The sequence below is a fragment of the Papio anubis genome, chromosome 17 (genome assembly GCF_008728515.1).
Source record: "Papio anubis isolate 15944 chromosome 17, Panubis1.0, whole genome shotgun sequence".
NCBI lineage: Eukaryota > Metazoa > Chordata > Mammalia > Primates > Cercopithecidae > Papio > Papio anubis.
The window spans coordinates 44084460-44096159 of record NC_044992.1 but is presented as its reverse complement, the minus strand read 5'-3'; the positions used below and the strand labels follow the sequence as shown (position 1 = coordinate 44096159).

The following is an 11700-nucleotide window of genomic DNA, read 5'->3' as shown; positions in this document are numbered from 1 at the left end:
AGCATCCATCCTTGACCAATTAGCTGTAGCTAGGGAAGTGGAGTCCTACAAACACAACAAACCACCATGAGAATCATGGAGATGAATGGGGCAGGAGAATTTACCAGAGGAAGCCTAGAGTGGAGTGCTGGACAGACCACCATGTAAAGTTACCAGCTGAGGACATTGCTACTTGGATACCCCCACGGGTATTTCACCATCTTCCTCTGAACTCATCATTTTCCCCTGAAAACCTGAATCTCCTCTTCTCCTAGTCCCCCTGAAGGGGCTGTCATCTACCAAGTCACCCCACCTAGAGATCTGAGAATCATTCTGGAATCCTCCCTCTCTATCGCCAACCCAAATACTTCTAGCTATTCACCATGTCTCTCTAATTCTACCTTCTAAGTATTTCTCTTGTCTGTTGCTACTTCGGTTTTCTGAGCTCAGACCCTCCTCACAGATCTGGAACATTGCAATTGCAATAGTTTCTTTCTTTCCCTTCCTTCCTTCCTTCCTTCCTTCCTACCTACCTTCCTTCCTTCCTTCCTTCCTTCCTTCCTTCCTTCCTTCCTTTCTTTCTTCTTTCTTTTCTTTTGACAGAGTCTTGCTCTGTTGCCCAGGCTGGAGTGTCCAGCTAAGTTTTGTATTTTTACTGGAGACAGGCTTTCGCCATGTTAGCCAGGCTGGTCTTGAACTCCTGACCTCAAGCAATCTGCCCGCCTCGGTCTCCCAAAGTTCTGGAATTACAGGTGTGAGCCACTGCTCCTGGCCTGCAATAGTTTCTTAGCTGGTCTCTCTGCTTCTAGTCCTGCTCCCCTAATCTACTGTCCTCACTGCTGGCAGCATCTGCCTTTGTTTTCCTAAATGAAATAGATTATTTTCTGATTACATTAAAAATACATGTTCAGTCGGGTATGGTGGCTCAATCTTGTAATGCCATCACTTTGGGAGGCTGAGACAGGAAGATTGCTTGAGGCCAGTATGGGCAACATAGTGAGATCTCATCTCTATAAGAAATTTAAAAATTAGCCGGGCATGGTGCCACACACCTGTTGTCCAAGCTACTGGGGAGACTGAGGTGGGAGAATCGCTTGAATCACGGGAGGTCAAGGCTGCAGTGAGCCAAGACCCTGCCACAGCACTCCAGCCTGGGTGACAGGGCGAGACGTGTCTCAAAGAAAACAACAACAAAAGACATAATCATTTTAAAAATTAATAAGGAAAAAAATAAAAAGAATGTAAACTTTGCCTAAAATTTTACCACCATGAAAGAACTATGTTATTTTGGTGATCATTCGTCTTTGCATTTTTCATTCCTGTTTTTAAAAATTATGTGTCATACATGCAGTGAGTGGGTTTTTTCCACTCTCCAGCTTCATTGCAGGACATGCCTTGCCTCGCACATTACAGCTGTAAATACAGAGTTGCCTATGGTCTCTTTGAGTACACCTTGTTGTTTCTCACCTCTCTGCCTCTGCTTATGCCTGACATGCCCTGTATTAATTTCCTAGGGTTGAAGTAACAAAGTGCAGGACTTATAAACAGCTGAAATTTATCCACTCACAGTTCTGGAAGCTAGAAGTCTGAAATCATGCCCCTTCCAGAACTTCCAGGGGAGGATCTTTCCTTGCTTCTTTCAGTTCCTGGTAGGCCCAGGCATTCCTTGACTTGTATAGCACAACACCAAACTCATGTGGTCATCTTCATGTGGCCATCGTCTCTGAGTCTGTGTGTCTCTATATCTTCACATGGCATTATCCCTGAGTGTCTGTCTCTGTGTCTAAATTTTCTTCTTCTTAAAAGGACACCCAGCCAGGCATGATGGTTCACATCTGTAATCCCAGCACTTTGGGAGGCTGAGGCAAGAGGATTGAGGCCAAGAGTTCAAGACCAGCCTGGGAAGCATAGTAAGTCCCCGTGCTCCACAAAAATTACAAAAATTTGCTGGGCGTTAGTAATGTACCTCTAGTCCCAACTACTCGGGAGACAGACAGAAGGATCTCTTGAGCCCTGGAGATGGAGGCTGCAGTGAGCTATGATTACACCACTGCACTCCAGCCTGGGTGGCAGAGCAAGACTCTGTCTCAAAAGAAAAAGAAAAAACAAAAAAGGACACCAGTTGTATTGGATTCTAGCCCACCCTACTCCAGTATGCTAAGGTTCCCTGCAGCCTCAACATCCCGGGCTCAAGCAATCTTCCCACCTCAGCTTTCCAAGTAGCTGAGACCACAGATGTGTGTCACCACGCCTTGCTAATTTTGTTTATTTTTTGTGGAGATGGGGTCTCACCATGTTGCTGAAGCTGGTCTCAAACTCCTGGACTCAAGCGATCTTCCTGTCTCGGTCTCCAAAAGTGCTGGGATTACAGGCATAAGCCACCACATTTTCAATGACCTTATTTCTAAATAAGGTCACATTCCGAGGTACTGGGATTTAGGACTTCAACATGTCTTTTGCTGGAGGGTGACACAATTTAACCCATAACATACCCTTTTCCATTTTCTCATCTGACCAACCTCTCTTGAACCTTCACAGGCCAGCTGAGCCGCCATCTCTTCGAGGAAGTTTTCCCTGAAGCCCTGAGGTGGGCCTGTGTTCTTCCATGGCGGCCACATCAGCACGTAGCACATTTAATTGGAAGTCTCCACATATGGGTTGGTTTTCCTTACTTAAAATATGCTTATCATCCCTTGAGGGTAAGGACTGTATCTTTTCCATCTTTAATATGCCCAGCACTTGTCTCTTATATTAATTAGTTCAAGACTAAGTGGGTTGGAGGCTCAAAAATACAGTAGCTTGCCAGGCATGGTGGCTCATGCCTGTAATCCCAGCACTTTGAGAGGCCAAGGCAGAGGGTCACTTGAGCCCAGGAGTTCAAGATCAGTCTGTGAAATAGAGCCAGACCTCATCTTTACAAAAAAAATACAGTGACTTAAGGAGGAATAGAAGCTCATTTCCCTCCCTCATAGCAGTCCTGAGTCGAGCAGTGCAGTTCGGTAAGGATCTTGCCCCACCTGGCCATCTGAGGACTCTAGTTCCTTCCAGATTGTTGTGCTGCAAATATAAGGACTCTGTCCTCATCTGCTTGACAGAAGCTGGATAACAGGCACATCTGTCTTCCAGGTTGGAGGAAGAGGGAAAAGACTGTGGGAAAATACATGCCTGGTGCCTAAAAGTTCAGACCCAAAGCGGCCCTCATAACTTCTGCTCATATTCTCTTGCTGAGAGCTTAGCCACATGGCTACACTTAGTTGAAAGGAAGGCTAGAAATGTGTCATCAATTGAACAACAATGACTGTATTACAACTCTGTTATAGTTCCATAATTCCTTATCTCCAAGTTCTGGAATCTCAAAAGCTGTGAAAATTGAAAGGGGGTGTGTGTGTGTGTGTGTGTTGTCGTTGTTGTTGTTGTTGTTGTTGTTGTTGTTGTTGAGACAAGGTCTTTCTCTGTCATCCAGGCTGGAGTGCAGTGGCATGATCACGGCTCACTGCAGCCTCAACCTACCAAGCTCAAGGGATTTTCCCACCTCAGACTCCCAAGCAACTAGGGCTACAGGTGTGTGCTATTGTGCCCAGCTAATTTTCTTACTTTTGTAGAGACCGGGGTCTTGTTATGTTGCCCAGGCTGGGCTTGAACACCCAGGCTCAAGCGATCGTCCTGCCTTGGCCTCCCAAAGTGTTAGAATTACAGGCATGAGGCCAGCCAAAAGTTTTTTCTTAAGTTTGGCACAGACTCAAGTGGTGGCAAAATCTGACTTGAAATGACATGAGGAATTTATAGAGACATCTATAAAGACTATTTATAGTCTTTATAGTCTTTATTTCATTCTCTTAGAATGAATATCAATGTATTTTATTGCAGAAGTGCCAACATATTTGCTTAAGCTCTCCCCAGACCCCACTGGGGGATTGAATAATATGCAGTGTGTGGAGCATATTATCTCTCTGAAAACCAAACACTTCTAAATTTCAGGGCTCCTCTTAGACCCACGCAAGAGGACCCCACACTTTGGAGGGCCTTACTTTGCCCTTCTTCTAGATAGCCCTTGCTAATTAGGTAGGCCTGTGAGGCAAAATGAAGGGCCTCTAACCACCTGAGCACCCCTCAACTCTAGACCATGTCCCAGGTACCTGAGACACTGGAGTTTGCTGCCCAAGTGGTCCGCAGCCTGTGCAGATCTCTTTAATAGGTCAACCTTCTGGACGGGTGCAGGGTGGGGGTTACCGCTGTCATATGCACTCTTAAGCCCAAGACATAACCAAAGAGCAGCTGTTTGCAGCAGGTATGGATAGAGGCTGGTTGTGCAAACTAAAATGTCCACACACGTGCCCATGAAACCACTCAAGGTAAGGATAGAATCGAGTGTGCAAAGAGAAAGGGGACAGAGTAGTTATCCAAAATTGTAAATTTGACCCTGGCCATACCTATCAACGTAGGACAGAGCACAGTTCTTATTTATTTATTTTTCAAATAGAGATAGGGTCTCACTATGGTGCCCAGGCTGTTCTTGAACTCCTGGGCTCAAGTGATCATCCCGTCTCAGCCTCTCAAAGTGCTCAGATAATAGGCATGAGCCACCACGCGCAGTTCAGAAGACAGTTCTTATTTAGTAGCTTATTAACTTGATTTACATATTGTAAATATATTAGGCATGGATGTGTGGGCCTCCAGGCCTGCGTGTTCAAGTGAGTCTGTACATCAACCCCAGATATTTTGTTTATTTTGTTTTATTTTATTTTATGTTATTTTTTGAGATGGAGTCTCTGTCGCCCAGGCTGGAGTGCAATGGCGCGATCTCGGCTCACTGCAACCTCCACCTCCCGGGTTCAAGCGATTCTCCTGCCTCAGTCTCCTGGGTAGCTGGAATTACAGGTGCCCATCAACATACCTGGCTAATTTTTGTATTTTTAGTAGAGACGGGGTTTCACCATGTTGGTCAGGCTGGTCTCAGTCTCAAACTCCTGACCTCAGGTGATCCACCCACCTTGGCCTCCCAAAGTGCTGGGATTACAGGCATGAGCCACCGTGCCTGGCTGAGCCCCAGAGATTTTAGAGAGGAACTGTGTACTCGTGCTATGGGAGAACAGGAGAATGGACCCTACAGCTTGGTTCCTGGCACTTAGTAGGTACTTGATAAAGGACTGCTGAACTGAAATAAGAACAAGAACTAGCTCACAGGCTTACTGGAACAATCACAGATAGTGTATGTGAAAGCCTGATGTGAATTATGAAAGGGTCCCTGAATGTGGAGGAGGAGGAGGAGGATGGACGGAGTGGAGAAGTTCAGGGAGACCCGAGAGTAGATGTAGAGTCGATGACTGAACAACAGAAGATGCCAAATGGTATTTGACAAACTACTGAGGAATATTAGCAGTTGCATTCGTTATGAATCTTGTTGAAACATCAGAAACCAACTCAAGATAGCTTAAACAAGTTGGGGGCAGAGGGGAGGATGAAGAGAAGTGGGTTAAAGGGTACAAACATACGGTTAGACAGAAGGCATAAATTCAATGTTTGATAGCAGAGTAGGGTGACTACTGTTAATAAAAATGTATTGTATTGGGGGGATGGATACCCTAAAAACCCTGACTTGTTTGTTATGTATTATATACATATAATAAAATGTCACATGTACCCCATGGATTGTACGAAAAACAAGATCGCTTAGCCAGGCGTGGTGGCTCACGCCTGTAATTCCAGCACTGTGGGAGGCTGAGGCGGGCAGATGGCTTGAGCCCAGTTCAAGAACAGCCTGGGCAACATGGAGAAATCCCATCTCTACAAACACAAAAGAATTAGCCGGGCATGATGATGTGCATATGTAGTTTCAGCTTGGGAGGCTGAGGTGGGAGGATCACTTCAGCACAGGAGGTCAAGACTGCGGTGAGCTATGATTGCACCACTGCACTCCAGCCTGGGTGACAGAGTGAGACCCTGTCTCAAAAATATATATACACAGTCCCAGCCTGTAGTCCCAGCTTCTGGGGGAAGCTGAGCCCAGGAGTTCGAGGCTGCAGTGAGCCGTGTGTGTGTGTGTGTGTGTGTGTGTATCTATACATACATAAATGTGTATAATTATATATGTGTATATATGCACACATATACATATGTGTATATATGCACACACATATATACATATGTGTATATATGTACACACACACATATATATATAGCTAGAACAAAAAGAGGGGGAATTGATGAAAAGAAAATAGAATGCACTCAATCCAGACCTCCTCTCACAGAGCAAGTTGTAATCTACTTCTCATCTCTGCTTCTTTTTTCTTCAGGTCTGATGCATTTTTCTTTATCTGCAGACCAGCTCCTCACACCACCAAATCTCAATGGAAAAATGTGACATTCCGGATTCAGCCACCGAAAGAGGGGTTTTTCCCCCCCTCTTTGTCCTTCCTTCTTTCCTTCCTTCCTTCCTTCCGTCCCTCCCTCCCTGCCTCCTTCTCTCTCTCTCTCTTTCTCTCTTTATTTCTTTTTTTGACATGATATCATTCTGTCACCCAGGCTGGCGATCACTAGGTACCATCATGGCTAACTGCAGCCTTGACCTCCTGGGTTCAGGTGATCCTCCTGCCTCAGCCTCCTGTATAGTTGGGATCACAGGCTCATGCCGCCATGCCTGGCTAATTTTTAAAAATTATTATTATTTTTTTTTCCAAATCTGTTGGTCTTTTATTGTATTATTTAAATATCACAAATAGGTAGGAATCATCCAGCATCCTGTTTCTATAGCTGGACAACTCTGAGATCTTATTCATCAGCCTGCTGAACAGTTCCCTTTTCAGAGACATAGATACCATTCAAAGATTTCCTGATATCCTTGTTTTTAACTGTTGTGGCTTGCTGAATCAAAGCTGCTGAATTTGAAACAAGCTCAATGTCATTTCCTTCAAGGATGAATTCATCTTTCTGGGCTTGAGATACTGAACAAGCAACACGTAGTCTCATCTGAACCTTGTGGATATATTTTTCACCCAATAAATTTTGGATTTCAACAAGAGACCCATTCTCCTAGATAACAACGTTGATGGGGAAGTGAGCGTACACGGACCTCATCTTGTAACTGAGGCCCAGTGTAACACCCTTGATCATGTCCTGTACATGACTACAAATAGTCTGAACAGCAGCCAGTTCCTTTCTGTTACCCCACCGTTTGTCAACCCGGGGCCTCTTTTTTTTCTTTTCAAGAAGACCGAGTTCTATACTGATGTGACTGAAGTCCCTCCACAGGGTTCCTCTGGGGCCCTTCACAATAACTGTGTCCCTTCAGAGTAATGTCAACATTTTTTGGAATGTTGACAGTCTGATTGCTGAGAATGGTCTTCATTCTCGCAGTAGACGTGGCTAAAAATTATTTTTAGAGTTGGGTCTCCCTATATTGCCCAGGCTAATCTCAAACTCCTGGGCTCAAGCAGTCCTCACACCTTGGCCTCCCCAGGTGCTGGGATTACAGGTGGGAGCCACTGTGCCAGGCCTTCTGCTCCCCACTTAACCCCTGGCAACTACTAATCTGTTCTCCATTTCTACAATTTTTTTTTTCAAGAGTGTTATATATATAATGGAATCAAGTAGTATGTAGCCTTTTGGGATTGACTTTCTTCAGTCAGCATAATGCTCAGGAGATTCATCCAGTTTGTTGCATGGGTCAACAGTTCATTCTTTTTTATTGCTATATAGTATTCCATGGTATGGGTGTACTACAGTTTCTTTAACCATTCAGCCATTGATGGACTTTTGAGTTGTTTCCAGTTTTTGGCCACTTAGAGTTGCTATAAACACTCATGTATTCTTTTTTGTGAACATAAATTTTTATTTCTCTGGAATAAATTCCCAAGAATCCATACAGTTCCATGTTTAGTTTTTGTTTTTTTTTGTTTTTTTTTTTTGAGACGGAGTCTGTGCCTGCGGGTTGGAGTGCAGGGCGGATCTCGCTCACTGCAAGCTCCTCCTGGTTCACGCCATTCTCCCTACCAGCCTCCCAAGTGAAGGCTGAGACTATGTGCTCAGCCACCACGCCTCTGGCTAGGTGTTTTATTTTAGTAGAGACGGGTTTCACCATGTTAGCTGTAGAGGCCCCTGACCTTTGACTCACATCCACCCGGGCCTTTGGCCTCCCAAAGTGCTGGGATTACAGGCTTGGAGCCATCAGCCCGGCCCCATGTTTAGTATTTTTAAGAAACTGGTGGCTGGGCGTGGTGGCTCACACCTATTATCCCAGCACTTTGGGATGCCGAACTGGGCAGATCGCTTGAGCCCAGGAGTTCAAGACTAGCCTAAGCAACATGGCAAAATCCCATCTCATACAAAAAATTAGCTATGCATGGTGGTGTATGCGTGTTGTTCCATACTGCTTTGGAGGCTGGGGTGGGAGGATCGCTTGAGCCTGGGAGGCAGAGGTTGCAGTGAGCAGTGATCGCGCCACTGCACTCCAGCCTCAAAACACACACAAAATTTTCCAAACTGTTTCTAAAGTGGCTGTATCCTTCTACATTTCCACCATCAATGTGTGAGTGACTTCGTTTCTCCACATCCTCACCAACATTTGGTGTTGTCACTTTTAAAAATGTTAGCATTCTGATCGGTGTGTAGCCATATCTCATTATGGTTTTATTTTACATTTCCCTGTTGACTAATGACATTGAATAACTTTCATTTGCTTATTTGCCATCTGTATGTCCACTTTTGTGAAGTATCTCTTCATGCCTTTTGCCCATTTTCTAATTGGATTATTTGTGTTTTTATTGTTGCATTTTTAGAGTTCTTTAATATTTTATTTACTAGTCTTTTGTTGGATAAGTGGTTTGCAAATATTTTCTCCTCTCTAGCTTGTCTTTTTGTCTTTTTACAGATTATTTCACAAAAGTTTTAAGTTTTGATAATTTCCAATTTATCAATTATTCTTTTATGGATTGTACTTTGGTGTCAACTTTAAGAGCTGTTTGCTTAGTCCTAGACCTTGAAGATTTTCTTCTATTTTTTTTCTAAAAGGTTTTTTTTTTTCTTTTCTTTTTACTTTTTTCTTTTTTTTTTTCTGAGACAGGGTCTCACTCTGTCACCCAGGCTGAAGTGCAGTGGCACAATCACAGCTCTTGCAGCCTTGATGTCCCAGGCTCAAGCAATTCTCCTGCCTCAGCCTCCAAAGTAGCTGGGATTACAAGCATGCGCCACCACAACTGGCCAATTTTTGTATTTGGGGTTTTTTTTTTTTGTAGAGATGGAGTTTCCCAAAGTGCTGGGACTATAGGCATGAGCCACCACATCCAGCCTACATGTTTATCTTATATCCTGTGACATTCTTGAACTCACTTATTTCTAGGAGGTTTGTTTGTTTTTGTAGACTGCTTGAGATTTTTCTGTATATATAATCACGTCATCTGCAAATAGGAAGAGTTTTGCCTCTTCATTGCCAATCTTTTATTTCCTTGTCTTATCTTATTGCACGGACTGGAGGTACCAGCACTATGTTGAATAAAAGCAGTGCTTTATTTCCACTATTAGGGGCAAAGCACTCAGTCTTTTACCATTAAGTATAATGTTAGTAGGTTTTTCACAGGTGCTCCTTATCAAGTTGAGGCCATTCCCCTGTATGCCTATTTTTTCTGACAGGTGTTTTTTGTTTGTTTGTTTGTTTGTTTGTTTTTGTTTTTTGAGATAGAATTTCGCTCTTGTTGCCCAGGCTGCAGTGCAATGGCACGATCTTCGCTCACTGCAACCTCTGCCTCCCAGGTTCAAGATATTCTCTTGCCTCAGCCTCCTGAGTAGCTGGAATCATGGGCATGTGCCACCATACCCAGCTAATTTTGCATTTTTAGTAGAGATGGTGTTTCTCCATGTTGGTCAGGCTGGTCTCCAACTCCTGACCTCAGGTGATCCGCCTGCCTCAGCCTCCCAAAGTGCTGGGATTACACTACACCCCGCCAGTTTTTTTTTTTTTAATTATTAAATGGGTGTTGAATTCCATCAAATGTCTTTTCTGCATCATTGATACGATTATGTGGGTTTTCCTCTTTATACTGTTAACATGGTGGATTACTGATCACTTTTTGAATATTGAATCAGCCTTGCATCCCTGAAATGCAAGTGTATAATCCTTTTTCTATATTGCTGGAGTCCATTTGCTACTATTCTGTTAAGGATTTTTGCCTGTATATTCATGTAGGATATTGGTTTATAGTTTTCTTTTTGTTCTACTGTCCTCATCTGGTTTTGATAATATTAACCTTATAAAATTAATTGGAAAACATTTTCTCTCTTCTGTTCTCTGGAAGAGATTGTGAAGAATTAAATTCTTCTTTGAGTGTTTGGTAGAATTCTCCAGTGAAACCATCTGGATCAGGAAATATTGAGAGGGAGGGAGGATGGTTTTTATTACAAATTCAATTCTCTTAATAGTTATAGGGCTATTCAAATTAAACTAATACCCTAAAATTAAACTAATTTAAACTAATACCCTTAAAAAAAAACCTCTACACATATAAACTCATACTGGATGAGTTAGGTAGTTTGTGTTTTCAGGGAAATTGGTTTATTTTATTTAAGTTGCCAAATTTATGTGTGTAGAGATTTTTTGGAGGATATAGATTTCCTGGGGCTGCTGCAACAAATTAACACAACTTAATAACTTGAAACAACAGAAATTTATTCTCTCACAGTTACGGAGGCCAGAAGTTCAAAATCAGCATCAATGGTCAAATCAAGGCATTGGCAGGACCACACACTTTTCAGAAGCTCTATAGAAGAATTCATTTCTTGCCTGTTCAAGTTTCTGGTGGCAACCAACATTCCTTGGCTGGTGGCCACATTGCTTCAATCTCTGCCTCCATGGTTGCATTCCCTTCTCTTTCGTCCACAAGTCCCTCTGTCTCTCTCTTATAAAGACATTTGTCATTGCACTTAAGGTCTACTAGGATAATCTCATCTCAAGATCCTTACTTAATCACATCTACAAAGACCCTTTTTCCATATAAGGTAATATTTACAGGTTCCCAGTATTAGGACCTAATTAATGCTTTGGAGGCCTACTGAGGCTGACTAACGGCCTCCAAAGATAATTCTCTATTTCTCTTTATTTCCCTATTATTAAGTTCCATAGTGTTTCCCTATTATCCTTTTGATGCCTACAGGGTCCATATATCTCTTCTTTCATTGCTAATATATTTCTCCTCTCTTTTAAAATTTGTCAGTCTTGCTAGAGATTTATTGATCTTTTCAAATAATTAGCTCCTTGTTTCGTTGGTTTTCTCTTTTTCTTTTCAATTTTGTTTCTTTTTTAATTTTCAATTTCATGGATTTTTTTTTTTTTTTTTTTTTTTTTTTGAGACAAAGTCTCTTTCTGTTGCCCAGGCTGGAGGGTAGTGGCATGATCATAGCTCACTGCAGCTTCCAGCTCCTCAGCTCAACTGAGCCTCCCACCTTAGCCTCCCAAGTAGCTGGGACCACAGCTGTGTACCACCGTGATTGGTTAATTTTTAATTTTTAATGTTTTTTAGAAATGGGGACTTGCTGTGCTGCCCAGGCTGCTCTCAAACTCCTGAACTCAAGCACTTCCCCCACCTTGGTCTCCCAGACTGTTGGGATTATAGGTGTGAGCCACCATGCCCAGCCCTGCTCTTATCCTATTATTTCCTTCCTTCTGCTTCCTTTGGATTTATTTTTTTTCCCAGGTTCTTGAGGTATGAGCTTAGATCATTGATTTAATAAAGA

The 11700-nt window shown here is 42.9% G+C and overlaps 1 pseudogene; it reads right to left on the bottom strand.

Moving 5' to 3' along the window:
- Positions 1-6631: 6631 nt before the first annotated feature.
- Positions 6632-7430, bottom strand: LOC101014728 (annotated as a pseudogene).
- Positions 7431-11700: the final 4270 nt, after the last annotated feature.